Genomic DNA, 27748 nt, shown 5'->3' with positions numbered 1-27748 from the left:
ACAATCCTGATTTTGAAAGCTCTCCAAATTTCAGTTTAGGTTCTGTGATACAGGAGGGCCAGGGAACAGTGGGAGAGTGCTAGAGGGGAAATATATAAGCTCAAGGCTACTTAAGGCATGGTTCCCTGTAGACTAGGGAAGGTGGCAGCAGGTTAATTGGAGCACCTGCAGTTAATCAAGGCCCTGTTAGGAACCTAATAAAACCCCCTGCTTCAAGCAGACGGGGGGGAGGACTGGAGCTTGGAGGTGTATTAAGAGATTTGGAAGACCTGAATACTGAAGTAAGGGAGACCCTGCCCCAGCAGGACAGGGAGACTCCCTTCCTCCCAGCATCTAAGGACTGAGGGTAACCCCACCAAGGGGGTATGAGGGTAAGAAACCCGCAGGGGTTGAGAGGGGCTGGGACTCAGAGTGAGGAGCAAACCCAGACCCTCCCCACTTCTCTCCTCTACTACCTTCCCGGGCTAGTAACGGGGCCCTCAGCACCCAAGAGCAGGGGCAAGGGGTGGCATCTTAGCTCCCCATCAAAGAAAAGCGCAGGACCTACCAGACTAATATTGGCCATCTTGTCACAGTTCTTATAGTACACAACATTGAGATCCCCACATCAGTCTTCGGAAAGGTGCCTGAGACACCTGTCTTGAACTTTTCTGAACAGACTGAATGATCTTCCCACAACACTGAAGTTACTGCCTCTGTGAGTGCACATAATGCCTCACTGGACATGACGGGCCATGACTGGGTTTCACTTCTCCATTATTCAACTCTTTTTATGTTGTCACCACAGGGCACTTCACATGCTATGTACAAGTCATAATCTTGCTTGAACTCTTCTGCCTTGCAAGGGAAGATACAAAAAATATTTTTGTAGTCATTAAAATCCTGTGATAGCTGAGCCTTGACTAATGGCTGAAACACTTCAAAGTTGGCAAAAAAAGATCCTGATCTGTAGAGACCATCAGGTACGCTGCTGGATATGGTTGCCTTCAGTTAGCTTTGAAATTCTGATGCGAAGGCATGCATTGCAGATTAAAAGAATTGCCTTTTGAAGATCATTGAGTAGAGTTCCATTTCTTTTAAGGCATTATGTACGTCAGCTGCAACTTGTAAATCAAGTTAAGCAGCATATCAATGCGATGTATTAGAATGCATTTGTTTCCATTTGCAAAGGAATCCCATGGATTTTTCCCAAAAACACAAAGAAAATACCTCATGGCCTTCTTTAAGGTGACTGCATCCTCGTCTTTAATGAGAAAGTCTGTCACGCTTTCCCAATGTGTACGAATAAGTTTTATTGCCTTGAGCCAGGAAAACCAGCATGATGCCACAACACCAGGGGGCACGCACAAACCTAATGCAGTGAGGATGTTTTTATATATACAGACCATGAAAAAATGGGTGTTTATCACTTCAAAAGGTTTTCTCCCCCCACCCCACTCTCCTGTTGGTAATAGCCTATCTAAAGTGATCACTCTCCTTACAATGTGTATGATAATCAAGGTGGGCCATTTCCAGCACAAATCCAGGTTTTCTCTCCCGCCCACGTTCAATGACACAGAGTTTTCCCACATTTGGCCGTACTCCCCAAACACATCCTGAATCCAAATTGAAATGAGCCCTACATTGCACTGAAGAACAGCAGAAGATTTCAATAGAATAGTATTTATTGCTTTATTTTTGTCACTGTAGAACACTGCAAGGATGATAATTTTTTGCTGTCTGCAACGTTCTGGGGTTTCATCAATTTCTAAAGAGAATTTCTCACCACTCAAAAGACCCTTAATTACAGCTTCGTGGGGAATGAAAATTTCAGGCAGGTAATTTTCTTCCAGTTGATGATGCGCTGGGCCAATGTGTGCTGCTGGTGCATACTTTTTTTTTCTTTTTTCTTTTTTTTTTGAAGCAGAGCTAATAAAAAGCTGGAATCATGGATGGCATTCATTGGAATCACCTCAGAGCACAAAGTGCGTACCAGGTTGTGTGGAAAATCCGCAGGTTTGTCTCATTCTTCCCAAGTCTGGGTTACCTTTGCTTGACTTTCTTGTGTTTTTCAAATGAGACTTACTGTTCAAATGTTCAGCAATACAACTTGCCTGTCCGAAGATTTCTGTGTTACAAACTTTGCAGCATAAAATGTCCTTGTTTTCCTTTCCAGACTTTCTCACTGTTTGAATTTGAGGTCAGAACATTTACTCAGTATTCCTCTAGGGTTTCTCTTTTGCAATCCATTACTGGCATAACACGACAAACTTGGCCTCCCATACTGTACTAGTGCAGTAGAGCCCCGCCACAAATATAATTGCATTCATGCTCTTCCTGAACTTTGACCTCAAAGCACTGTTGTGTTAATCAATCAGATCTGCTGCTCCAGCACTGCTTGACAGCAGCCATAGCCCCTTGTCAGATGATCGCCTGCTTCAGCTGAGTGTTCCTGGCCAGGACCTCATGGCCGACATGGCCAGGAAGGTGTCCTGGTCCCTCTGGGACCACAAAGAGAAGAAGGAGCCAGAGGGCTGGTGACACCAGATTCCTGAAGGTGCAAAATGTGGGGGAGGCTGTGGTCGTGGCAGGGCAGAGCAGAGATCCCCATCCAGGAACACGAAGAAGAGGATGAGCGCCCGGCTGTGGTGGATGTTACTCGGCTGCTGAACAGCTTCTGCCTGGGAATGGCCCCTGCACTCCCATCCGGTGAGTTAGTGTGGCAGTGAGCACAGGGCTGCATGGCCAAGGGCCTGGGATACTGGAACCCTTCAGGTGCGAGATGTGGGGGAAGCTGTGCCCATCGACTACTGTTGAAGGATATTTTTTTTCTTCAAGTTCTGTGAGTTAGGTGAAATCAATGTTTACCGTTGAATAATGATTTAGCTCAAATCCTGCCAAGCCTACCAAGATAAAGAGACTAGGAGGGTGGTGCAGCACTGGAATGGGTTACCTAGGGAGGTGCTGGAATCATCATCCTTAGAGATTTTTAAGGCCCGGCTTGAAAAATCCCTGGCTGGGATGATTTAGTTGGGGTTGGTCCTGCTTTGAGCAGGGGGTTGGACTAGATGACATCCTGAGGTCTCTTCCAACCCTGAAATTCTATGATTCTATGATAGTGGATAGCACCTGGGACCCAGGCCACCTGGATTCTATTCCCAGCTCCGCTGGGTGACCTTGGGCAAGTCATGTCCCCTGTCTCTGCATCTCTGTTTACTCATTTGTAAAACGGAGATAGTGACCTCCTTTCTAAAGTGCTTTGAGAGCAATGGAGGAAAAGTGCTTCCTAAGGGGTAGGAATTATTATTATACTTACATTGTAAGCTCCTTGGAGCAAGGACTCTCTTTTTGTTATAGGTATGTGTGAGAGTCAGATGAATGATAAATGCTACCACTACAAATAAAAAAGTATAAAGAAAATGGAAAATAATACTGAAAATATAAAGCTGTTATCTACATCAATGGTTCATCTTCACCCAGACTCCGGAGTTCAGTTCTGATCACCCAATCTCCAAAAGGATATCTCAGACATAGAAATGTGCTTGGAGCTGAGTAATGGAAATGAGCAGTGGCTTGGATTGAAAAGGCTGTGCTGATCAGTGTGTAGAGGAGATGAATAGAACTGGACATAGCAGAGGTACAAAATAATGAATGGGGTAGAGAAGGTAAAATGGATGCTCCTATTTACCTTTTCTCATAATATAAAAACTGGGGGAGATTTGCTGTGTTAGTTTTGATGCATAAATGGGCCCAGAGAGTCGAAGGTGTTGCATGTCACTGCACAACCTTAAATAGTTTTAAACAAGGTTTGGAGTTTTGGAATACCTTGGCCTCCTTAATACCTGGCAAACACACCACTGAAAATCTCTATAACCTTTCATTAAAGATACAGAAAATAAGGGAAAACAGTTACAACATTTGAGATGTAAAATGTTAGGTAATTTAACAATATACTTGTGATGGGGCAGACATTCCCACCCATTCCTCATAGCTGGATGGGTATGGATCAGCTGCTAAAATGTATGGCCAAGCAGAATGATCAATAACAGCAACAGCAACTCTTCCAACAAGTGGCCAACCACCAGCAGGAGTTAATCTGCAATCTGATGGCCCAAGAGTGGCAACAACAGCAGCAGCTGATACAACAGGTGCCACTGTACTACGGCCACCTTCATGCCTTGGTCTGACAGTGTAAGCCTGATGGGAACAGGGGCCAAAGATGGTGCCTGACAATAGGCCCGAAGCTTTTCCTTGAAACCTTTGAGTGGGAGGCCACAGCCACCCAGTGCCCGAGATTAGGTGCAGGTCCAAGCGGCCATCGTTGACGCTCTAGTTATCTTGGGAGAGGAATTCTGGCAGTGTTTCCTGGAAGAGCAGCATTAGCCAGGAGCATGGCCCTTCCGGGTCACTCTGAGATTTGTGCTGGAGATGGCTCAGACATGAGAGGAGGACAGCAGCTCAGGGGAGAGATGATTTTACTCAAACAGACCACTCAGATACTCCCCCTTGAGAGAAAGGGCTGGATCCTTCAGCATCAACCCAAAACCATGGCTGATGATGTTCACCTCTAGGAGAACCACCTTGTGTCTAAGGCCCTGTAATGACACCCACTGGGGCCAAGGGACCAGCGCAGACATATCAGAAAGCTGGCTGTGGAGGCTGATGATTTGAGGGGCTTCACTGCAATCCCCCCTCACCAGGACTCAGGAGGTCCATGGGTTTCAGGACCATGAACAGCCTGGACCCAATGTCTGGAGCTCCCAACCTGAGGCTCAGTTCAGAAACTGCTGATCTACTTTGTCTTAAGAAGAGAACAACCACTGAAACTGAACTAGGGAGACCCCATGCAGAGGGGAGGTCCCAAGAACCCAGGGGAGGCCCTGATCACAATGTCAAAGCCCAAGACATTTGCTTCTTGGGTGGCCACCCTGGACACAGGTTCCAAGATTGCTCTCTTATGAAGCGTAGCTTTGGGCAAATCAGGATGGCAGTGGCCTGAGCATAAAGCCCACAGTCTGCAAAGTTGACCATTCCCTTAAAAGGGTGAATGGCATAGAAGAGGTGACCCCTGTGGACTTGGGATGTTCTCAACCCCTGGTGCAGAGCTCTGTGGTTCCAAATCCTGGATCACCCCAGTGCACCAGCCTTCCAGAATGTGTACACAGGATGCATACAGAGTCCCTGATGGTGAGCCAGGCCCCATCCCTCACCTATCCTGTTATTATCAGCTGTTATTGGGACTACTTCAGTGATCTGTTGAGGGAGTTCATGTGAGGGAGGGCAGAGCTTCCAAACGTGCTTTCTTGAGCAATAAGACTTCCTTGCTGGAGTCCACACCCTCAGTTCCACTCCCTAGTGTGGGAGACATTACTGATCCTGGTGAGGAGCCCTCCAAGCAACCGAGCACAACCGAGCAAGGCAAAGTGCAGTCGCATCCCAACCGGGACACCCTTCCCCTACCTGTGTTGGAGTCCCTAACAAAGTTCCCCAGCTTTACTGAAGATCAGAAAGCTGACGATGTGCTGAGCTGGGCCCATACCAAAGTAGCAGTTGTTGATGGGGAAATGGTGGAACCCTGACAAGCTGAAGTCTTGCCTGATTTTGAGATGCAGGTTGACCACCTTTATTGCTGTGAGAGAGACCCAAATCTTGGTGCCCAGAATCTGTTGGAGGGAGATCATGCGGCTGGCCCACATCATACACTTCACAGGGCTCTTGGGGAGGGAGAAAGCATTTGCTCAAATTTTAACAATTGTTTTGGCCCAAAGTCTTAAGGATGTTCCGAGCTTTTGTGCCTCATGACCAGAATGCCAGCTCATGGCAACCCGACCACCAGAGAGAGCTTCCCTGTTTCCCTTCCTGCTGGTGGGCAGACCCTTCAAATGAATTGGGATGGATATAGTTGCCCGCCTCAGAAAGAGCATCATGGGCTGCTAGTACATTTTGGAAGTTGTGGACTATGCCACCTGGTATCCTGAGGCCATACACCTGTGCTCAGTGAGTGGCAAAGTGGTCACTTCTGAATTTATGAAGATCTTTGCCTGAATTGGGGTACCGTGGGAAATGATAAAGAACCAGGGGCCAAACTTTGTGCCCCAGATAATCAAGCAACTAAGTTGGCTGTTGAAAATAAAGACCTCTGAACTTCTGTCCACCATCCCCAAATAGATGGGCTGGTGGAATGGTTCAACAGGACTCTAAAGAGAAGGCTAAAAATATTCATCACTAGGAATATCTGCCACTGGGACCAATTATCCCCTCCCCTCTTGTTTTCTATATGAGAGGTGCCACAATCTTCCACTAGCTTCTTCCAATTTGAGCTATTACATGGAAGACAACCACGAGGAATTTTGGACCTCATTTGGGAGATGTGGGAAGAACAGTCACCTTGAGCCGATAACGGGATACAATACATTCTGAACCTTTGAGAGAAGCTCAAAGTTTTAGGTTCATTCTCTGGAAGAATCTTCTACATGCCCAGAGTACCAGGAAGCAACTTATAATAAAGGTGCCCACCTTGGAGTCCCCCATCCTCCCTGTAGGCAGCTGGGAGCTCTGGAGCCCCCCTGACAGCTGACAGTTTCAGCTTTGCTGCCCCAGGGCACAGGGCAGCCTTCTCCTCCAGTTCTTTGGCTCTTGCCTCCATTTCTTTTTCCTTTGCCTCCATTGCTTTCCTGTGGGCAGCCATTTGGTGGTGTTCTGCCTCTTTTGCTGCCTTCCTTTCTTTGTCCTCTGCCTCCATTTCTCTCCTGTGGGCAGCTTCTAGGGCTTTTTCTGCTTCTCTCACTGCCTCCAGTCTGGCTAACTCCAATTTGTGTAGTGTCTTGGTTTCTGTCATCTTTACCTCTCTGTTTTTAACTAACTTTACACCCGAGAGTTAGAAATAAAACAAACAAACAAAAAAACCAAACAAAACTTGGCTTGTAAAATTTTGCTGTGCTGTAATAGGATACCTATATTCTCTGATAGTGACTGTCAGCCTACAGAAAAATCCAAAAAAGCCCCCACCCAACAACAACAACAAAAAATTCACACACCCCCCCAAAACCCTAACACCTTTGTCTCCAGGCAAATAGGCAGAAAACCCCTCTAGTTGCTCTTAGGTTAAAAAAAAACTTCAGGTCTGTGAAGACTGGTGAATTTCCCTGCAGGAGGTTAACTACCCAGCCTTTAGGTAGAGAAAACTCCAGCTCACAAAAGACAATTCCCTTTTGTCTTTGCTCTGGCCCGAAAGCAGAGAAAAAACTAACTGCTTTCAGTTGGACCTGCTTTCCAGCAGCCCAAAAGAAAAAAAATCCCTTTTAAAAATCTGTGCTTCTGGTTCAAAAAAATCTCAAATTGATCTCAAAATGATTTCAAGTTAATCCCACCGCTCTGCCACCATGTCATGGTTCCTTCCCCACTCTGAACTCTAGGGTACGGATGTGGGGACCTGCATGAAAACCTCCTAAGCTTACTTTTACCAGCTTAGGTTAAAACTTCCCCAAGGTACAAACTATTTTACCTTTTGCCCTTGGACTTCCACTGCCACCACCAAATGTCTAATCGGGTTTATTTTTGAAAAAGCGTTGTTTGGAAATGTCTTTCCCACAAAAATCCTCACCAAAACCTTGCACTCCCTTCCTGGGGAAGGTTTGATAAAAATCCTCACCAATTTGCATAGGTGACCACAGACCCAAACCCTTGGATCTTAAGAACAATGAAAAAAAGCATTCAGGTTCTTACAAGAAGAATTTTAATAGAAGTAACAATAAAAAGAATCATCTCTGTAAAATCAGGATGGTAAATATCTTACAGGGTAATTAGATTCAAAACATAGAGAATCCCTCTAGGCAAAACCTTAAGTTACAAAAAGACACACAGACAGGAATATGCATTCTATTCAGCGCAGTTTATTTTCTCAGCAATTTAAAGAAATCATAATCTAACACATATCTAGCTAGATTACTTACTAAGTTCTAAGACTCCATTCCTGTTCTGTCCCCGGCAAAAGCATCACACAGACAGACTCTTTGTTTCTCCCTCCCTCCAGCTTTTGAAAGTATCTTGTCTCCTCATTGGTCATTTTGGTCAGATGTCAGCAAGGTTATCCTAGCTTCTTAACCCTTTACAGGTGAAAGGGTTTTTCCTCTGGCCAGGAGGGATTTTAAAGGTGTTTACCCTTCCCTTTATATTCATGACAGTCACAAAGGACTAGTTGACAGATTGCTATCAGCATTCTCATGTTTCATTTCAATGGCACACCTGGGAGACCCACGGCAGGCTTTTTGTGTCTCACACATACTTCCCATTCCTGTAGATTCCTCAGGAAGAAACTGACAGGTTGCAGGCTCCATTAGAGCCTATAGCAGCTGTATAGATGAGGGTGAATTTTATCTTTTTGATAGGTTTTGCAGAACCTGGAAATAAAATCCATTAGGGCAACTTCTCAAATATTTACCATGGGCAAAGAATTTCTTGTGCTATGAACCACAGGCAACAGTTTCAAGTTGGCATCGAGTCATTTTGTTAGGGCAGGGACTGGACACAGCCCGCAGGAGTTCATCAGACCAGCTGCTCTCTGGTGGACACATCAATTCTGGAAGAATTTAAGCTTTCATATAAAAAGCCAAATTAAGTTCCTAGGCCTTATGGTTCCTCTGAGTGTCCCCTGAAGAAAAGCACTCTATTTCAACCAGGTGACCATGAATTATATCTCACTCTCCTGAGGATAACACAGAGAGATAAAGAACGGATTTTGGTTGAATGCCAGCAAACATACACTGCAATGCTTTTTTCTACAGTGATTCCCGAGTATGTGTTACTGGCCTGGAGTGGTAAAGTGTCCTACCATGAAGGATGAAATAAGGCTGCCCTCCCCAGAAACCTTTTGCAAAGGCTTTAGGACTACATCTAGGAGAACCGCAAATGCCAGGGCAAAGTAATCCTTTCACATGCTTGCTTTTAAACCATGTATAGCATTTTAAAAGGTACACTCACCAGAGGTCCCTTCTCCGCCTGCTGGGTCCAGGAGGCAGCCTTGGGTGGGTTCGGGGGGTACTGGCTCCAGGTCTAGGGTGAGAAACAGTTCCTGGCTGTCGGGAAAACCGGTTTCTCCACTTGCTTGCTGTGAGCTATCTACAACCTCCTCCTCCTCCTCATCTTCTTCGTCCCCAAAACCTACTTCTGTATTGCCTCCATCTCCATTGAAGGAGTCAAACAACACGGCTGGGGTAGTGGTGGCTGAACCCCCTAAAATGGCATGCAGCTCATCATAGAAGCGGCATGTTTGGGGCTCTGACCCAGAGCGGCTGTTCGCGTCTCTGGTTTTCTGGTAGGCTTGCCTCAGCTCCTTCAGTTTCACACGGCACTGCTTCGGGTCCCTGTTATGGCCTCTGTCCTTCATGCCCTGGGAGATTTTGACAAAGGTTTTGGCATTTCGAAAACTGGAACGGAGTTCTGATAGCACGGATTCCTCTCCCCAAACAGCGATCAGATCCCGTACCTCCCGTTCGGTCCATGCTGGAGCTCTTTTGCGATTCTGGGACTCCATCATGGTCACCTGTGCTGATGAGCTCTGCATGGTCACCTGCAGCTTGCCACGCTGGCCAAACAGGAAATGAGATTCAAAAGTTCGCGGTTCTTTTCCTGTCTACCTGGCCAGTGCATCTGAGTTGAGAGTGCTGTCCAGAGCGGTCAGAATGGAGCACTCTGGGATAGCTCCCGGAGGCCAATACCATCGAATTGTGTCCACAGTACCCCAAATTCGAGCCGGCAACGTCGATTTAAGCGCTAATCCACTTGTCAGGGGTGGAGTAAGGAAATCGATTTTAAGAGCCCTTTAAGTCGAAATAAAGGGCTTCATTGTGTGGACGGGTGCAGGTTTAAATCGATTTAACGCTGCTAAATTCGACCTAAAGTCCTAGTGTAGACCAGGGCTAAGAGAAAACTAAGGAGGGTCAGTCAGGAGAAGCTGAGACCCCTTGAGAGAGCACCCCAAGAGATGGTGACAATGTGGTACCAGAACTGGGGCTTAACTGCAGTTAACCATCCCTGCAGAAAAGGGAAGCAAATAAATAAATTCTTCCCTCCCTTTTTTTCCTATATACACAAGAGCACTATGGAGGTGAATCTGCTCCTGCAATGGCTGGCTGACTCACAAGCACAGCAACAGAGACAGCAACAGCTGTTTGAACGGATGGCAGCCCACCAGCAACTGTTGTTGTAATGGGTGGCAGAGCTAGTACTGACTGCTACCCCTCAGAGTTCTGCCTTCATAGGGAATGCATCCCCCATCATTCAGGAACCACTCCGGTCCTGACGCTCCCCAAGATGAAGACAATGACCTGGAATCATTCCTGGTAACCTTTGAGAGAGCACCCACGGCTTTCCCCTGGCTCAGTGGACAATCCAGCTCACCCCACTACTCCTCAGGGAAGCCCAGGCATCATACTAGGGGCTTGATGATGCAGTGGCCCAGGGCTACAAGCAAGTGAAGGCAGCCATATTGGACATGCTAGGCCTAGATGTAAAGACCTACCTCGAGCTTTTTTGCCATGAGCACTACCATGGGTGATTGCCTAAAGACTTAAGGACTTCTGCTAGCACTGTTTAAAGCCAGAGTCCTGGGTGGGACCCCAGACAGCTGAACTCATAGTTATGGAGAAGTTCATAAAGATTCTTCTACCTCCGGGTTGAGACTGTGTTTGTAAACACCAACCAGTAACTCTAGCTGAGGCCACCTGCCTCATGGGGGACTATATGGCTACTCAAGCTGTTTGGAGCAGTTATTTCCTCTGTAGAGGGTCCCCAGATACAATGGAGAAGGAAATGGGCCAGGTTTCAAGAGTGGTGGCCCCTCTCATGAAAACCCCAAGAAAATGCAGACAGCTGACTGGTTGATGGACAGATGAGGGGGCAGGCAAACACTTCATTCAAAGTCTCTGGGTCAGATTTCCCTGCTACAGTAGGCCTGTGGCCTAAAGTGCCCTGCCAGCGCCTTGCCCCATGCCTGCATAGGAATGAGGTCCCAGTGAATCTCAGAAAGAGGGTAACCCAGACACTAGAAAACAAGGGACAGACACAATAGCCTGTTACTCCTGTGGACAACAGGGGCACAGATTTCATGACTGCGCCTACATAGAGTATAACTTTGGACAGGTCTGAACTGCAGAGAATAGGGCCCGGAAAAAAAGCCCAGAGAAACTAACAGTCCTAGTCAAAGTAGAGAGTTAAAAGACCATGGCCCTTGTGGACAGAGAGTGTGACCAGACATTTGTCCAGGAACAGATAGCCAAAGTGGGAGGGAAACTCAAGAAAAGAGAAATCCCTATTAAATGTATCTATGGAGATATTTTGTAGTATCCAAGCATGAAAATAAGACTGACTGTTCATGGGAACCAAGTCCAGATGAGTGTATGTGTGTCTCCGGACTTCCCCTACTCTGTGATATTAGGCTACGACCGGCTGTATTTCCCAGATGTCTTGCAGAGACATCCCTTAATCCTAGCAAAACACCCAGAGGAGTTGTTAGGGGCCTTTTATGGACACTAATCTTCTTACCTCCCAGCCCAAGAAAAGAAAATCCTGAAAAGAGAAACACATAGAAAGGAGAGAGCAGAGGGAGGTGAGAGAGGTGCTCACTTCATAGACATAATAGAGACAACAGATGCTGGAGCTGACACCAGGAGGATGGAAGACCCTGGGCCCAAATATAGCACCTCTTCTGGAACTGAACCCAGAGAAGCTAATCAGACTCTCAGATTTCCATGTGGTACAAAGGAACAATGAGAACTTGAGTTGAGCCTTTAAACAAGTAGCCATGATAGAAGATCATAGAATATCAGGGTTGGAAGGGACCTCAGGAAGTCATCTAGTCCAACCCCCTGCTCAAAGCAGGACCAATCCCCAACTAAATCATCCCAGCCAGGGCTTTGTCAAGCCTATCCTTAAAAACCTCAAAGGAAGGAGATTCCACCACCTCCCTAGGTAATGCCTTCCAGTGTTTCACCACCCTCCTAGTGAAAAAGTTTTTGCTAATATCCAACCTAAACCTCCCCCACTGCAACTTGAGACCATTACTCCTTGTTTTGTCATCTGCTACCACTGAGAACAGTCTAGAGCCATCCTCTTTGGAACTCCCTTTCAGGTAGTTGAAAGCAGCTATCAAATCCCCCCTCATTCTTCTCTTCCGCAGACTAAACAATCCCAGTTCCCTCAGCCTCTCCTCTGAAGTCATGTGTTCCAGTCCCCTAATCATTTTTGTTGCCCTTTGCTGGACTCTTTCCAATATTTCCAGATCCTTCTTGTAGTGTGGGGCCCAAAAATGGACACAGTATTCCAGATGAGGCCTCACCAATGTCGAATAGAGGGGAACGATCACGTCCCTCGATCTGCTGTCAATGCCCCTACTTACACATCCCAAAATGCCATTGGCCTTCTTCGCAACAAGGGCACGCAGTTGACTCATATCCAGCTTCTTGTCCACTGTAACCCCTAGGTCCTTTTCTGCAGAACTGCTGCCTAGCCATTCGGTCCCTAGTCTGTAGCGGTGCATTGGATTCTTCTGTCCTAAGTGCAGGACTCTGCACTTGTCCTTGTTGAACCTCATCAGATTCCTTTTGGCCCAATCCTCCAATTTGTCTAGGTCCTTCTGTATCCTATCCCTACCCTCCAGCATATCTATCTCTCCTCCAGTTTAGTGTCATCTGCAAATTTGCTGAGGGTGCAATCCACACCATCCTCCAGATCATTTATGAAGATATTGGGCAAAACCGGCCCCAGGACTGACCCTTGGGGCACTCCTCTTGATACCGGCTGCCAACTAGACATGGAGCCATTGATCACTACCCATTGAACCCGACAATCTAGCCAACTTTCTATCCACCTTATCGTCCACTCATCCAGCCCATACTTCTTTAACTTGCTGGGAAGAATACTGTGGGAGACTGTGTCAAAAGCTTTGCTAAAGTCAAGGAACAACATGTTCACTGCTTTCCCCTCATCTTCAGAGCCAGTTATCTCGTCATAGAAGGCAACTAGATTAGTCAGGCATGACTTGCCCTTGATGAATCCATGCTGACTGTTCCTGATCACTTTCCTCTCCTCTAAGTGCTTCAGAATTGATTCCTTGAGGACCTGCTCCATGATTTTTCCAGGGACTAAGGCTGACTGGCCTGTAGTTCCCAGAATCCGCCTTCTTCCCTTTTTTAAAGATGGGCACTACATTAGCCTTTTTCCAGTCGTACGGGACTTCCCCCGATCACCCTGAGTTTTCAAAGATAATGGCCAATGGCTCTGCAATCACATCCGCCAACTCCTTTAGCACTCTCGGACGTAGCTCATCCGGTCCCATGGACTTGTGCTCATCCAGCTTTTCTAAATAGTCCCTGTCAAGGTTCGTTCCTCATTCTGAACTCTAGGGTAAAGATGTGGGGACCTGCATGAAAACCTCCTAAGCTTACTTTTACCAGCTTAGGTTAAAACTTCCCCAAGGTACAAACTATTTTACCTTTTGCCCTTGGACTTCCACTGCCACCACCAAACATTTATCTGGGTTTATTTTTATCAGGAAAGAGTTGTTTGGAAACATCTTTCCCCCAAAAATCCTCCCAACCCTTGCACTCCACTTCCTGGTGAACGTTTGATAAAAATCCTCACCAGTTTGCATAGGTGACCACAGACCCAAACCCTTGGATCTTAAGAACTGTCAAGGTTCCTTCCCCACTCTGAACTCGAGGGTACAGATGTGGGGACCTGCATGAAAAACCTCCTAAGCTTATCTTTACCAGCTTAGGTCAAAACTTCCCCAAGGTACAAAATATTCCACCCTTTGTCCTTGGATTGGCCACTACCACCACCAAACTAATACTGGTTACTGGGGAAGAGCTGTTTGGACGCGTCTTTCCTCCCAAAATACTTCCCAAAACCTTGCACCCCACTTCCTGGACGAGGTTTGGTAAAAAGCCTCACCAATTTGCCTAGGTGACTACAGACCCAGACCCTTGGATCTTAAGAACAATGAACAATCCTCCCAACACTTGCACCCCCCCTTTCCTGGGAAATGTTGGATAAAAAGCCTCACCAATTTGCATAGGTGACCCTTGGATCTGAGAACAATGAAAAAACATTCAGTTTTCTTACAAGAAGACTTTTAATAAAAATAGTAGTAAATAGAAATAAAGAAATCCCCCCTGTAAAATTAGGATGGTAGATACCTTACAGGGTAATTAGATTCAAAAACATAGAGAACCCCTCTAGGCAAAACCTTAAGTTACAAAAAAGATACACAGACAGAAATAGTTATTCTATTCAGCACAGTTCTTTTCTCAGCCATTTAAAGAAATCATAATCTAACACGTACCTAGCTAGATTACTTACTAAAAGTTCTAAGACTCCATTCCTGGTCTATCCCCGGCCAAGACAGAATATAGACAGACACACAGACCCTTTGTTTCTCTCCCTCCTCCCAGCTTTTGAAAGTAACTTGTCTCCTCATTGGTCATTTTGGTCAGGTGCCAGTGAGGTTACCTTTAGCTTCTTAACCCTTTACAGGTGAGAGGAGCTTTCCCCTGGCCAGGAGGGATTTCAAAGGGGTTTACCCTTCCCTTTATATTTATGACAAGAACAATAAAAAATAAATCAGTTTTTGAAAAGAAGAATTTTAATAGAAGTAACAGGAAAAAAGAAGTAACAATAAAAAGAATCATCTCTGTAAAATCAGGATGGTAAATACCTTACAGGGTAATTAGATTCAAAACATAGAGAATCCCTCTAGGCAAAACCTTAAGTTACAAAAAGACACACAGACAGGAATATCCATTCTATTCAACACAGTTTATTTTCTCAGCCATTTAAAGAAATCATAATCTAACACATATCTAGCTAGATTACTTACTAAGTTCTAAGACTCCATTCCTGTTCTGTCCCCGGCAAAAGCATCACACAGACAGACTCTTTGTTTCTCCGTCCCTCCAGCTTTTGAAAGTATCTTGTTTCCTCATTGGTCATTTTGGTCAGGTGCCAGCGAGGTTATCCTAGCTTCTTAACCCTTTACAGGTGAGAGGATTTTTCCTCTGGCCAGGAACGATTTTAAAGTAGTTTACCCTTCCCTTTATATTTATGACAGTCCCGAACCACTTCTTTCTCCACAGAGGTTTGGTCACCTCCTCCCCATACTGTGCTGCCCAGTGCAGCAATTTGGGAGCTGACCTTGTTCGTGAAGACAGAGGCAAAAAAAGCATTGAGTACATTAGCTTTTTCCACATCCTCTGTCACTAGGTTGCCTCCCTCATTCAGTAAGGGGCCCACACTTTCCTTGACTTTCTTCTTGTTGCTAACATATCTGAAGAAACCCTTCTTGTTACTCTTAACATCTCTTGCTAGCTGCAACTCCAGGTGTGATTTGGCTTTCCTGATTTCACTCCTGCATGCCCAAGCAATATTTTTATACTCATCCCTAGTCATTTTGTCCAATCTTCTACTTCCTATAAGCTTATTTTATGAGAAGATGGATCCCTTAAAGCCATGGCAGTACCTCTTTGCCCTTAAAACAGATTTGTTATAATGCATAGACCAAGACTAACAGACCCAAAAAATATGGACACAACTTCTAGTACCCTGTGTATATCACTGCAAATTCCTGAATCTGGCACATGCAACCCCATGTGCGGGCCATCTTGGGAAGAACAAGGTGTAGTCAAGGATCTTGGCCCAATACTTTTGGCCAGGGGTCTTTAAGGAAGTCAGGAATTTCTGTGCTTTGTGTCTCAAATAGCAATTAACAGTTCCTAAGGGAATCCTGAGGACTCCACTAATACCTCTCCCCGTGGTGGAGACTGACTCCCTTTGAAAGGTTAGGAACTGACCTTATAGGCCCCATAGGGAGGAGCGCCTCTGGACATCAGCATATCCTTGTCATAGTGGATTATGCCACCAGATATCTGGAAGCCATACCACTCCAGTCTACGACTGCTAAGACTATTGCTAATGAGCTGCTGAAGTTCTTTGTATGGGTAGGGCTTTCCAAACAGGTTCTAACAGACCAGGGGGCAAATTTCATATCCTGGCTAATGAACAAAGTATGAGAACTACTGAAAATCAAGGCATTATGCACATTTGTATACCACCTACAGATGGATGACCTAGTGGAAAGATTCAATCAGACACTCAAGAGGATGCTCAAGAAATTCATTACCCAGGATCCTGACACTGGGACAAACTACTCGCAGTCTTACTCTTCACCATCAGAGAAGTTCCCCAAGCCTCAGCAGAGTTTTTGCCCTTCAAACTGCTATATGGATGACAACCAGGGGGTATACTACACCTGGTATGGGAAACTTGGGAAAGCCAAGCTCCAGGAGCTGAAACCTAGTGCGGTATGTTTTAAAGTTATGTGAGAGACTGGAAGCTATGGGGGCATATGCTAAAGAAAATCTTGAGGAAGCACAGGAACAACAATGACAGCATAACAAAGGGGCACAGATGTGTGTCTTTCAGCTGGGTGACAGAGTCCTGTTACTTCTTCCAAGCTTGGAATCAAAGTTAATGGGCAAGTGGCAAGATTCTTATAAGGTGATAAAGCCATGGATGACTTAGTCAACCAACACAGAGAAGAAAAAGAAAGAACAAGTTTATTGCATTTTCCTGGGAAGACATTCCTGGCAGAATATTGTATTAATACAGAACCCAGTAAAGTAATACAGAAAAGGCTCAAACCAATCCTCAATTATTTGAGAGGGGTCACTGAGAAAAAGATAAGGACCATTTTGGAACTGGAGTGAGAATAGAGAATCCCAGAGTGACTGAAGGAGGCATACTGTGCTGGTCCCAAAGCCAGATGGCTCACTATGTTTGCATACAGATTTCAGAAAAGTGAGCACAATTTCTAAATTTGATGCTTACTCTATGCCATGAGTAGATGAACTCTTAGACCAACTGAAAGAAGCCCAATATGTCACCTGTGGATGTGACAAAGGGGTACTGGCAAATTCCTTAACAGTGGAGACGATGACTTTTTCTACGCTGCTTGGCCTATTTCATTTTAAGACCAAGCCCTTGGGTTTACATTGGGTGGCAGCCACTTTCCAACATTGATGGGCCGATTACTCCAAAAGCACAGTCACTATGCGGTGGCATAGTTGGATGACCTAGTTATCTGTAGCAAGGATTGGGACTCCCATCTGGACAACGTAGCTGGAGCTCGACACAATACTCCAGCTGAGGCCTAATCAGCATGGAGTAAAATGGAAGAATTACTTCTTGTGTCTTGCTTACAACACTCTTGCTAATACATCCTAGAACGTGTCACAGCACATTATTACTTACAAATTACTTACTTTCTCATTTTTACCATATAATTATAAAATAAATATTATACTTATATTTCAGGGTATAGTTTATAGAACAGTATAAACAAATCATTGTCTGTATGAAATTTTAGTTTGTACTGATTTCACTAGTGCTTTTTACGTAGCCTGTTGTAAACTTGGCAAATATCTAGATGAGTTGATGTGCCCCAGAAGACCTCTGCATACCTCAAGGGGAACACGTACCCCTGGTTGAGAATGACTGGTCTAAATCATTGATAAAGATGTTGAAGAGATCCAGACCTAGGACCAATACATGTAGGACCCCACTCAATATTCCCTTCCAGATTGACTGTGAACCACTCATAACTACCCTCTGGGAAAGGTTTTCCAGCCAGTTATGCACTTACCTTATAGTAGCTCCATCTAGGCTATATTTCCCTTGATTGTTTATGAGACGGTCATGCAAGACAGTATCCAAAGTTTTATTAAAGTTAAGATATACCACATCTACCACTTTCCCCCCATCCACAAGGCCTGTTACCCTGTCAAAGAGACCCATCAGGTTGGTTTGACTTGATTTGTTCTTGACAAATCCATGCTGACTGTTATTTATCACCTTAGTATCTTCTAGGCATTTGCAAATTGATTGCTTAATTATTTGTTCCATTATCTTTCTGGGTACTGAAGTTAATCTGACTGGTCTGTAATTCCCTGGGTTGTCCTTATTCCCCTTTTTACAGATTGACACCATATTTGCTGCAAACTAAACCCATGACTTCTAATCCTACCTTTAGTAGACATGGAGAACAACTGATCACTGTCCTCCTTGGCTATGTCTACATTTGGAGCTGGATGTGATTCCCAGCTGTTGTACACATACTTGTGATAGCTCTCATCAAGCTAGTGAGCTAACAATAGTTGTGTAGCCATGGTAGCAGAGGCGGGGCAGTGGCAAGTGGCAGCATGGGCTAGCTGCCTTAAGTACAAACTTGCCTACACCCTTGCCAGCTTTTGCTGCTGCCTGTGCTATGTGGAAGGTTTTAGTGCACTCGCTTGATGAAAGCTACCATGGGTATACCTACGTACATCCCTAGTTCCAAATGTAGACATAGCCTTTACAACAGCCTTTTATATATTTGAAGACTGTTGTCATGTTCTTCCTCAGCCTTCTTTTCTCTGGACTAAACATGCCCAATTCTTTCAACTTTTCCTCAGAGGTCAGGTTTTCTAAACTTCTTGTCATTTTTGTTGCTGTCCTGTGGACTCTCTCCAATTTGTTCACATCTTTCTTAAAGTGTGGTGCCCAAAACTGGACACAGTATTCCAGCTGAGGCCTCACCACTTCCAAGTAGAGTGAAACAATTATCTCCTGTGAGGTATGACACTCTTGTTAATACATCTGTGGTGGGAGCTACTTGCCTCTTGTGAGTGCTTCCTGCTGACCGGGTGCGTGCCTGCATTTTTTTCTCAGTTCATGGTATCTCATGTCTGCTACTCCCCTCTTTAGGTGGATCTTCAGTGACTCAGCCCTCCAGCCAAGTCACACTCTGTCCGTGTGAACACAAATAGACCCCTTCTGGGGTAAACAGTCCAGCTGGGCCTATCACAGTATCCTCAGTTGGTATCAGCCTGCAGCCCGGTCCCTGTGCTCAAGTCCTTAATCAGTCGAACACGGCCTTGATTGGTTGATCTGCAATACCCTTGGTTGGTTGATCTGTAGCCCTCCCTGGGCAAGATTGCAAAGGTCCCTGCTCTGTTATGGAGCAGCGCCCCCAGATCTTCTTCACTGGAGACTCTTTGCCTCCTGGCCTAGCTCTCCAGCTGTGTCAGTCTTTCAATTCAGTTCCCTTCCAGGTATATCAAAGTTCAGAAATGTGGTCCCTTTTCTGGGCCTGGTTAAACTCCCTTTACTCTGGGCTTAAGCCACTTCCCCACAGGCTGTTGTGGGGAATCTGGGCCCACCTACTACTCTGGGTTCTGACCCAGGAACCCTATAAGTAGCAGCTGTTTGCTGCATCGCTTTACCTACTCATTACGTTTCCCTGGGCTGCTTCCCTGTGGCACCTTAACCTTCTTCACCCATGTTTGAGTCCCAGCAGCCTTGCTCCCTGGTCCCTGCCAGCAACTGCTCTTGAGTCCCAGCAGCCAGCTGGGAGCACCATCCCTACTCTTCTGGTTCCAGTCAGCAGATTACTCTTTTCTCTAGCCCTGCAGCCCCTTTCATATGAGCCTGCTGGACCCTGATTGGCTGCTTCCCTCCAGCTTCTCTCTGGTTGGCTGCTTCCACACAGCCTCCCTGGGCAGCTAGGAGGACCCACCTTCCTTGCTTTTTTCTGGGGAGGGGTGCAGTAGGACTGCAAGCCTTCAGCAGGGGGGCTTAGGACCTGGTACACCCCATCACGACATCCCAGAATATTTGACATTTTCACAGCAGCATCACACTTTTGACTCACATTTAGTTTGTGATCCACTAAACCCCCCAGATCAAGTACTGCTGCCTAGCCAGTTATTTCCCATTTTCTAGTTGTGCATTTGATTTTTCCTTCCTAAATCAAATACTTTGCACTTGTCTGTACTGAGTTTCAGCTTATTGATTTCAGACCAATTCTCCAATCTATCAAGATCATTTTGAATTCTAATCCTGTCCTCTAAAGTGCTTACTACCCATATTGGAGTGACCTATAAGGAGAGCTTGTTTCACACAGTCTCTTTGCTCTTTCGTTGACTTAGCTCTGTGACAATCACAGTTAGGTCTGGTTGAAATTTTTCTGTTGAAACTGGGGTTTGATGGAAAACTGGGGTTTTGACAAAATCAACTGTGATGTGAAAATGATGACTTTTCCTTAAAAAACTGAACACTCAAAAACAAAATTTTCAATTTGGGAATATTGAAACACTTTGTGTCAATGTTGTCAATCAAAATGAAACATTTCAACGTTCCCCATATCAACGTCTTTCAATTTGCCTCAGTTTGCCATTAAACTGAGCAGCCATGGTGCCTCATGGGAGTTGTTGTTTGGGTGTCTCAAGCTGCCACTTTCTGTGGGCTCTCTGGCCAGACTACATTTCCCATAATGCACCACAGTCACATGACTTCTGTGACACATTGAAATGTGTCAGCAAGAGGGGAGATCATGGTGCATTCTGACAGAGTAGTCTGGCCAGGGAACACTGCATTGCATATTACACAGTACACTAAACACACTATATTGCATAAAGGAAATAAACTCTTGAATTAATTCCCTCTGTCCCCATGCTTAGAAACTTCTCATCTCCACAGAACAGACTGGCAGTGGTTTTGCTCCAGCAAATATCTTATAATTACCAATCAAAAATCCAGCAGCAGAACACCGGAGGAGACCTCCCTTATAATTATCAGCTCTTCGTGCAGTTCCTCTCTCACTACCACCTGTCTGCTCCTCCTGCCTCCTATCTTGGTTTTTTGCATGTTCTGCAATCGAAGGAGTCTTCTTCCCATACCCCCACCACATTTACAGGAAGACTTTTAGTCCCTCTTAGAATCATCCATTATGTCCAGCATCAACATTGCAAAACTAGATGTAAAAACAATGATGGGGGAATGTCAAAAGTTTGGAGTTTGGAGATAGTCACAAAGGCATCCATAGGTTCTATGACTAGAGCTGGTGAAAAATTTCCCATCGAATCATTTTCCAATAAAGTAAGAGCTTTTCACCAAAAGAATTCCATTTTCTTCAAAAAAAATATTGTGGTTTTGTCAAAATATGTGAAAACCAAAATATTTTTCTTTTTGGGGTTCTCAGTTTTTCAACAAAAACTAAAAATTGCTCAAGGAATGTCAGATCTCCATTTCACCTAACCCCTCCTCTGTTTCTCTCTCCTTCTAGTTCCCGCCTTCCTTGCTTTTCCTATTTACATATTGTGACACTCCATACCTCAGAGTAGCACCCTGGAATCCCCATATTCACCACTGTCATATAATTAGGATATGTTTTGTACAAAGTGTGCATTGTGAGGTATCATTTTAAAAGTCTTGATCTGTTGAATACTAATATCCTATTGGATTTTATGTGCTATCATTGTATGGGAAGTTATGAAGTTTTGTCACATGGATGTTACTGAAATATGTTGTGAGGTTGGAAAAACCCACAACCAGCCTTTCAGATACAACAATGGAGTAGCCAGACGTGCTGAGGGTCCATTAAAGGGAATCCACTCCCCCAGAAGCTATCCCAGAAGACTTGTCTATGTGTTCTCTCTGAGAATGGAGACTGTTTGAGCAGTGGGGGCAGACACCCATGTCACAAGCACAGATCTTTTCAGCAAGCTGGAAGAAACTACAGAAGAGGGAAAGTGACATCATCACTTGACCTCTCTTTCTCCCCCAGCAACTCAACACCTGAAAGAAATGGGTCCCAGTTTGGAAAAGAGTCCCAGCCTGTGTATGAAGGATCTGTAACCTGCTTATACCATCTGTCAAGGGGAGATACTGCTTGATTCAAATCCTGTTTAGTTTGTAGAACTCAGACTGCTAATTTATTTTGTTTCTTAAGTAACCAACTTTGATCTTTATACTTGATACTTATAATCACTTAAAATCTGTCTTTCTGTAGTTAATAAATCTCTTTTATATTTTACCTAAAATCCCCACCCTAATGTGTTATGTTGTGTAGTATTGACTGGCTTTGTACTATCAGGTTTGCAGCTTTGACAAGTGGTAAACTTGCATAATAATTCTACTGGGGATCCTGTGAAACGCATGATTTTTGAAAACATATACAAGGTGTAAGTCATTTACTCATTTGTATTTTCTATTGTTTATAAAAATCAATAAAAATAAAAAAAAAACCCTGGAAAATTAAAAGAAAAGATTTGAGGAAAAATGAAAAAAATCAAAAATGTTCACAAGGAAAAAAATAATCCCAAGCAGCACAGCCTGTGACCCATTTATCCCACCTAGCACTGGCCTGCAACTCCACTAACACCTTTTAGCTTTGTCCCTTCTTGTGAACAGACAGCTCTGGGCTGCTCTATGCCTCTGCTGGCTAGGCTTGGGGGTACATCTTTCTGGAGCTTCTATTGCTTCTGGTGCCCTGGTTCTAGTACTGATCTGGAATGCAAGCCCCGAACGCTCCCTTTCCTGGAGAGGAGGAGAGCTGAACTCCTGCTGGTGGAACTGTCCCTTGGGGGCTGCTCCCAGGCAATATCAGAACTCCCTCTAGTAGCCCTGGAGGTTGGGGGAGTGAAAAGGTAGCTTAGAGTCACCTTTGCAGCACTTCTCACACATCTCCTGCATGGAGTGCAGCTGGGGTGGAACCCTGAGGGCAAAGGGCAGCTATCAGTTACGCTGGTTTAACTCTGGAGTAATTCCCTCAGGGGACATATTGAACATTGCACCAATGAATGAGAGCAGCATGGGCACCAGGGCCTCTCATTTTTCCAGGAGCACTTTCCTCTTAAATTCAGAGAGTTGTTCAATAATGTAGTAAAAACAATAGTCCCTAAGAAATACTTCCATTTTATTACCAGCCACGTTGGCCACTGGCTAAGCTGAATATTCACGCAGGTTTTAGATCTGCATATCTTGGGTAAACCTGACACACAAGGCTAAATTGCACCCTAGGAGTTCCACTCTTGTTCATTTTGCACCCATTTAGCCCAGGGATGAATTGCATTGGTTTTGGTAGCTGTCCCTCCTCAGAATGAGAGAGAGAGCGGGAATGTTGTGAAGCAAGAATGCTGTTTGTCAGTACATGTGAGGTTATTCCGTCTCTAAAAGGTCTCTGTCTCTGCAGTATGTGAGCACCTTGCAGCCTTTAATGTATTTATCCTCAGAACACCCCTGTGAGGCAGGGCAATGCTGTTATCCCCATTGTACAGAGGGGGAAACTGAGACACAGAGACCATAAGTGTCTTGCCCAAGGAAATACAGGAAAGTCTGTGGAAGAGCAGATGATTAACCAGGGTCTTCTGAATTCCAGGCACACATCCTAACCAGTGAATTGTCTTTCCTCTTCTTGAACTGCTCCCAACATGTCGTGAACTGTAAATAGTACAAGTTGGGTGAACATCCTGTGTAGCGGGCCAGTGCCAGACGCATACTCCACTCATGCCCTCTTTGGAGGGGTGATGTGAAAGCTAAGTGCATAGGCTCTCTGCACAGGGATGGATTTCACTCTTGGGTCAGCAGTTGCTCCAGATGCATGCACACCTCCTGACAGCACAATGCCTAGTAGTGTATACATCTAGAGAGTATACTCCTGACAGACTCCAGTATGGTGGGGGTTGAAATCTCTTCAAAGTTCCCAGCAGCATCCTGTGAAGAATATTCCTCGAATGAGGAATGTTTAGGGTCACAGGTGATTAGCATATGGGTTTCATTCAATCAAGCCACAACAGTCTGAGCTCTGCAGCAGCAGCTACCCATTCTCCTGTCCCCAGCAGCGAGGTTACACAATGATTTTTTATTAATGCGCCCAGGCTCCACAGTGGTCAACAATTTATCGGGTGCTTCCCAGCCCCAAGCAGCTGTCAGGGAGCTGAAGAGTTCTGAAAACACACACAGAAACAGACATCATGCTGATCTGAGAAAGTCAGCACTTAACAGCCACTCATTTTTTCTAATGTGATCCTGGACAATATCTGTAGTGGGAATACGGAAAAGAAATCAGCCCAGCGCCTCGGCCTCCTACTGTCTCATTCATTTTTCACCTTAGAAATATGGTGTTGATGATGCTATGTGAAATAGTTTGCTTGGGTGTTGGTCTCTCATAAGTTTAAATCAGGATTTCAGCCCCTGCAACCATTGTACCAAACACATGCTGTGTAGAGTCTAGTATAATGCCCGGAGTAGCAAATAACAAGTTGAGAGTTCTGTTTCAGCTCTCAGTGAGGGCTCTGATTGGTTCCTTATTGTTCAGAACTCTAATAAGTTCTGTGAGTGGAAATGTAGTGCTGTCATATAGCCTTATATACAGAACGATTATGCAGCTATGTAAGTGGCTCTATAGCTGACATTCATTTTATATCAACTTCATAACTGTGCTCCAGAAACTGAGCATCCAGTTAACAACAACATCAAAACAGCTCTAGCCTTGGGATAGCAGAAAGATCCTTCCAAATGGGAAATGAGTATAATCCAGTGTCTGCGTGAGTGTGCAGAGAGCCTGAAATAGCTGTGAATTTCTCCCACCCATCACAGTGGTGAAACTTAATCATGGCAATCAAAATGTTAAGTATGTCACAGCTGATCATTTTACCAGCAACACCAAGCTCATGCGCTTATTCGTTCTTGCTGGATGTAGTATAGATATAAGAGCAGGGGGAAATGAGGGCAGCTAGTTGCTCTCAAGGGTTGCTGGGGTAAAGAAGTGATTAAGCCCCTTCCTCCATCATGTAAAGTCCCCCTTGCCAAGAAGCTGCTCTGAAGTTACTTGGTCCAACTGGCACATCTACTGTGTGGAATGAGGTTGCTTTTTGTGCCTTTTCTGGTGGTTCAGGGGTGATTTTTTCTTGGCTTGGAACAAGATGCACAGTGCTTGACATATGAAAGAAAGACTCTCTCAAAGCCTGATTCCAGGATAATGAGATTTTTTTAAATTCTTCAGTCTGTGTTGCTCTCAGAAATTTGCCTAGAGATGAAACTCTTGTTATGGGGAGAATAATAGATTGAAGGTGCTGGGAAATTCCTCCCCGGATTCATGAACCATTTCAGGGCCTGTGTGAGAGAGAATGGGCTTAGCACAGTGGGAAAAGAAAATACACTGGACTATTCTACAGTGAAACTTTATTCCCCTGCTGCTGAGAGATCATTTGAGCTGGTTTCCATCTCTCCCTCCAGGCAAAAAGCAGATATAGATCGAGCAGTTTCTTCTCAATTATACACATAGGAACAGTTACATAGGCCATGAATACAACAGAAAAGCCAGGTGCATATTAATAATGAGTAGCCAGTATCCTCTCCTGAGAATGGCAGCAGAAATACACCCACATGTGGCTAAATTTGGTGACTATTCAGCTCAGCTTTTGCATGGTGAGATAATGACAGTTCTGAGGAAGGGCAGCACATTGTTACAGTACCCCTGGAGCAGCCCACGAGGGAGGCTGTGATTCAATCTCTCTCCTGTTTCACTTGCTGCCCATTAGAGCAAGTAAGTTGTGCTGGTTCTATACCCAGTGCATTGTATGTGCTGCCTGATATGCTAGCACAGCTTGGCTGCTGGGTGTGTTGAACAGCTTCTCACATTGCCTGGCCCTTTACATCCCTGCACTGCTGCACTAGCCAGGTCACAATCTGGCCCCGAGAGAGCAGTTTCCAATGCAATGAAATCACAAGACAGAGGACAGATCATGATTGCTAAAATCTCTGGTCACCATGCACACACTCCACATGCAGTGAAGGGGGTGTAGTGGGGAAAACACTGCAATGGGATGTTAGGGACTTGAGTTCAATCCACATTTCTCAGGGTACGTCTACACAGCGGCGGGGAGCAAGCTTCCCTGCTTGGGTAGACAGAGGCTCTAGCTCTGCTTGAGCAAGCGTGCTAAAAATAGCAGTGTAGCTGGGGGTAGCACCGCCGGCAGCAGCTGGGGCTAGCCCACCAAGTACAAACCCAAGGGGTCTTGAGCAGAGCTAGTACATGTCTGTGTACCCAGGCTGTTAAACAACTCCCAGCTGCAGTGTAGACATATCCTGGGTGCCTCTGAGCCGCAGTTTCCCATCTGTAAAACGGGGATAATAGCACTCATTCGCAGGGCTGTGGTGAGGATTACGTCACTAGTGTTGGTGCGGCACTCAGACAGACTGCACAAAGTTGCAGCAATCTCACAGTGGACTGTGACTTTCACATATTTCAGAAGCTGAGCTGGGTCAGGGTAGTTGAGTATATCGATGGGAAATCTCCACAGTGCAAAAGTATGTGGATCAGAGGAAGCTAGCTCCCCTATGAGGGAGGCCAGGGGAAACGAGGTAGACATTGCTGTCCTTCAGATGAAATGCACCAAGATCCTGACTGCTTTGGGATTTTAAAAACCTATCGGTTATTTTCATAAGAACGTGGTCTTAACCCTGGTGTCCTGGCCAAATTCCAATTTGGATAATTACATTTGGCTCCTTAAAATTCTCCCTGAAGTTTCAACTGGATATAATATTCTCCTGTCCTCCTCCAGAGTTTCACAGCCTGTGGAATGGCTATTGATACAGAATGGCTATTCTGGCCCACCCCAGAGGTGTGTGCATTCAGCAGTGCGTGAAACGATTTGTAAAGCATTTTGTGATCCTTTGCGGTGAACGGTGACAGAGAAATGCTAGTCGTCTCTTTCTGTTTTGGGTGGGTAGTTTGTCATTTGAAAGTTCAAGCATCACTCTAGGCAATCAGAGGAGATGGAGTAAGAAATGTCAGACTGGAATTCCTAAGGGTGGCTCTTTTCAGTCTTTGGACCTGAACATGGATGACAAAGTGCAGGCTGCAATGGCATGCCAGCCAAGCCATAGAAACGTCCCTGGTGTAGTGTGATATCTCACCCCAGGAGGGGACAGTGGTGTAAATGTGGGACAGGTGTGACGGGTTAGATCACAGAAACCCCCTTGGAAACTGCCAAATGGCGTGCCAAGACTACTTCTGCCCCTGCTTTCCTTGCCAGTTTGGGACTCCAGCACCCTGTCTTGCTGAGCCAGACACGCCAGTCTGCTCCAACACAGACCCAGGGTCTGAACCATGTGCCCCAAAGCTGCAGACTTAACTGAAAGCAACTTAGGAAGTGTTCCTGTCTTTAACACTTGGATGCACAACTCCCAATGGGATCCAAACCCCAAATAAATCCGTTTTACTCTGTATAAAGCTTATACAGGGTAAACTCATAAATTGTTCACCCTCTATAATACTGACAGAGAGATATCCACAGCTGTTTGCCATCCCCCCCACCCCAGAAATTAATACATACTCTGAATTAATTAATAAGTAAAAAGTGATTTTATTAAATACAGAAAGTAGGATTTAAGTGCTTCCAAGTAGTAGCAGACAGAACAAAGTGAATTACCAAGCAAAACAAAACAAAACCCGCAAATCTATGCTAATACAGTAAGAAGCTGAATACAGATAAAATCTTACCCTCAGAGATGTTCCAATAAACCTCTTTTACAGACTAGTCTCCTTCTAGTCTGGGTCCAGCAAGCACTCACACCCCCTGTAGTTACTATCCTTTGTTCCAATTTCTTTCAGGTACCCTGAGGGGTGGAGAGGCTCTCTCTTGAGCAAGCTGAAGACAAAATGGAGGGGTCTCCCAGGGGTTTAAATAGACTTTCTCCTGTTGGTGGACTTCCCTCCCTCCCCTGTGAAGAATCCAGCTACAAAATGGAGTTTTGGAGTCACATGGGCAAGTCACATGTCCATGTATGACTGAGTTTCTTACCAGCCAAGTCACATTCCTGGGAAAGCTCAGATGTGGATTGGCTTCTTCAGGATCCATTATCTGTTAAGTGCTTCTTGATTGGGCATTTAACT

The sequence above is a fragment of the Lepidochelys kempii genome, chromosome 8, assembly GCF_965140265.1.
Source record: "Lepidochelys kempii isolate rLepKem1 chromosome 8, rLepKem1.hap2, whole genome shotgun sequence".
Lineage (NCBI taxonomy): Eukaryota > Metazoa > Chordata > Testudines > Cheloniidae > Lepidochelys > Lepidochelys kempii.
Note: the sequence above shows the minus strand (reverse complement) of the source record.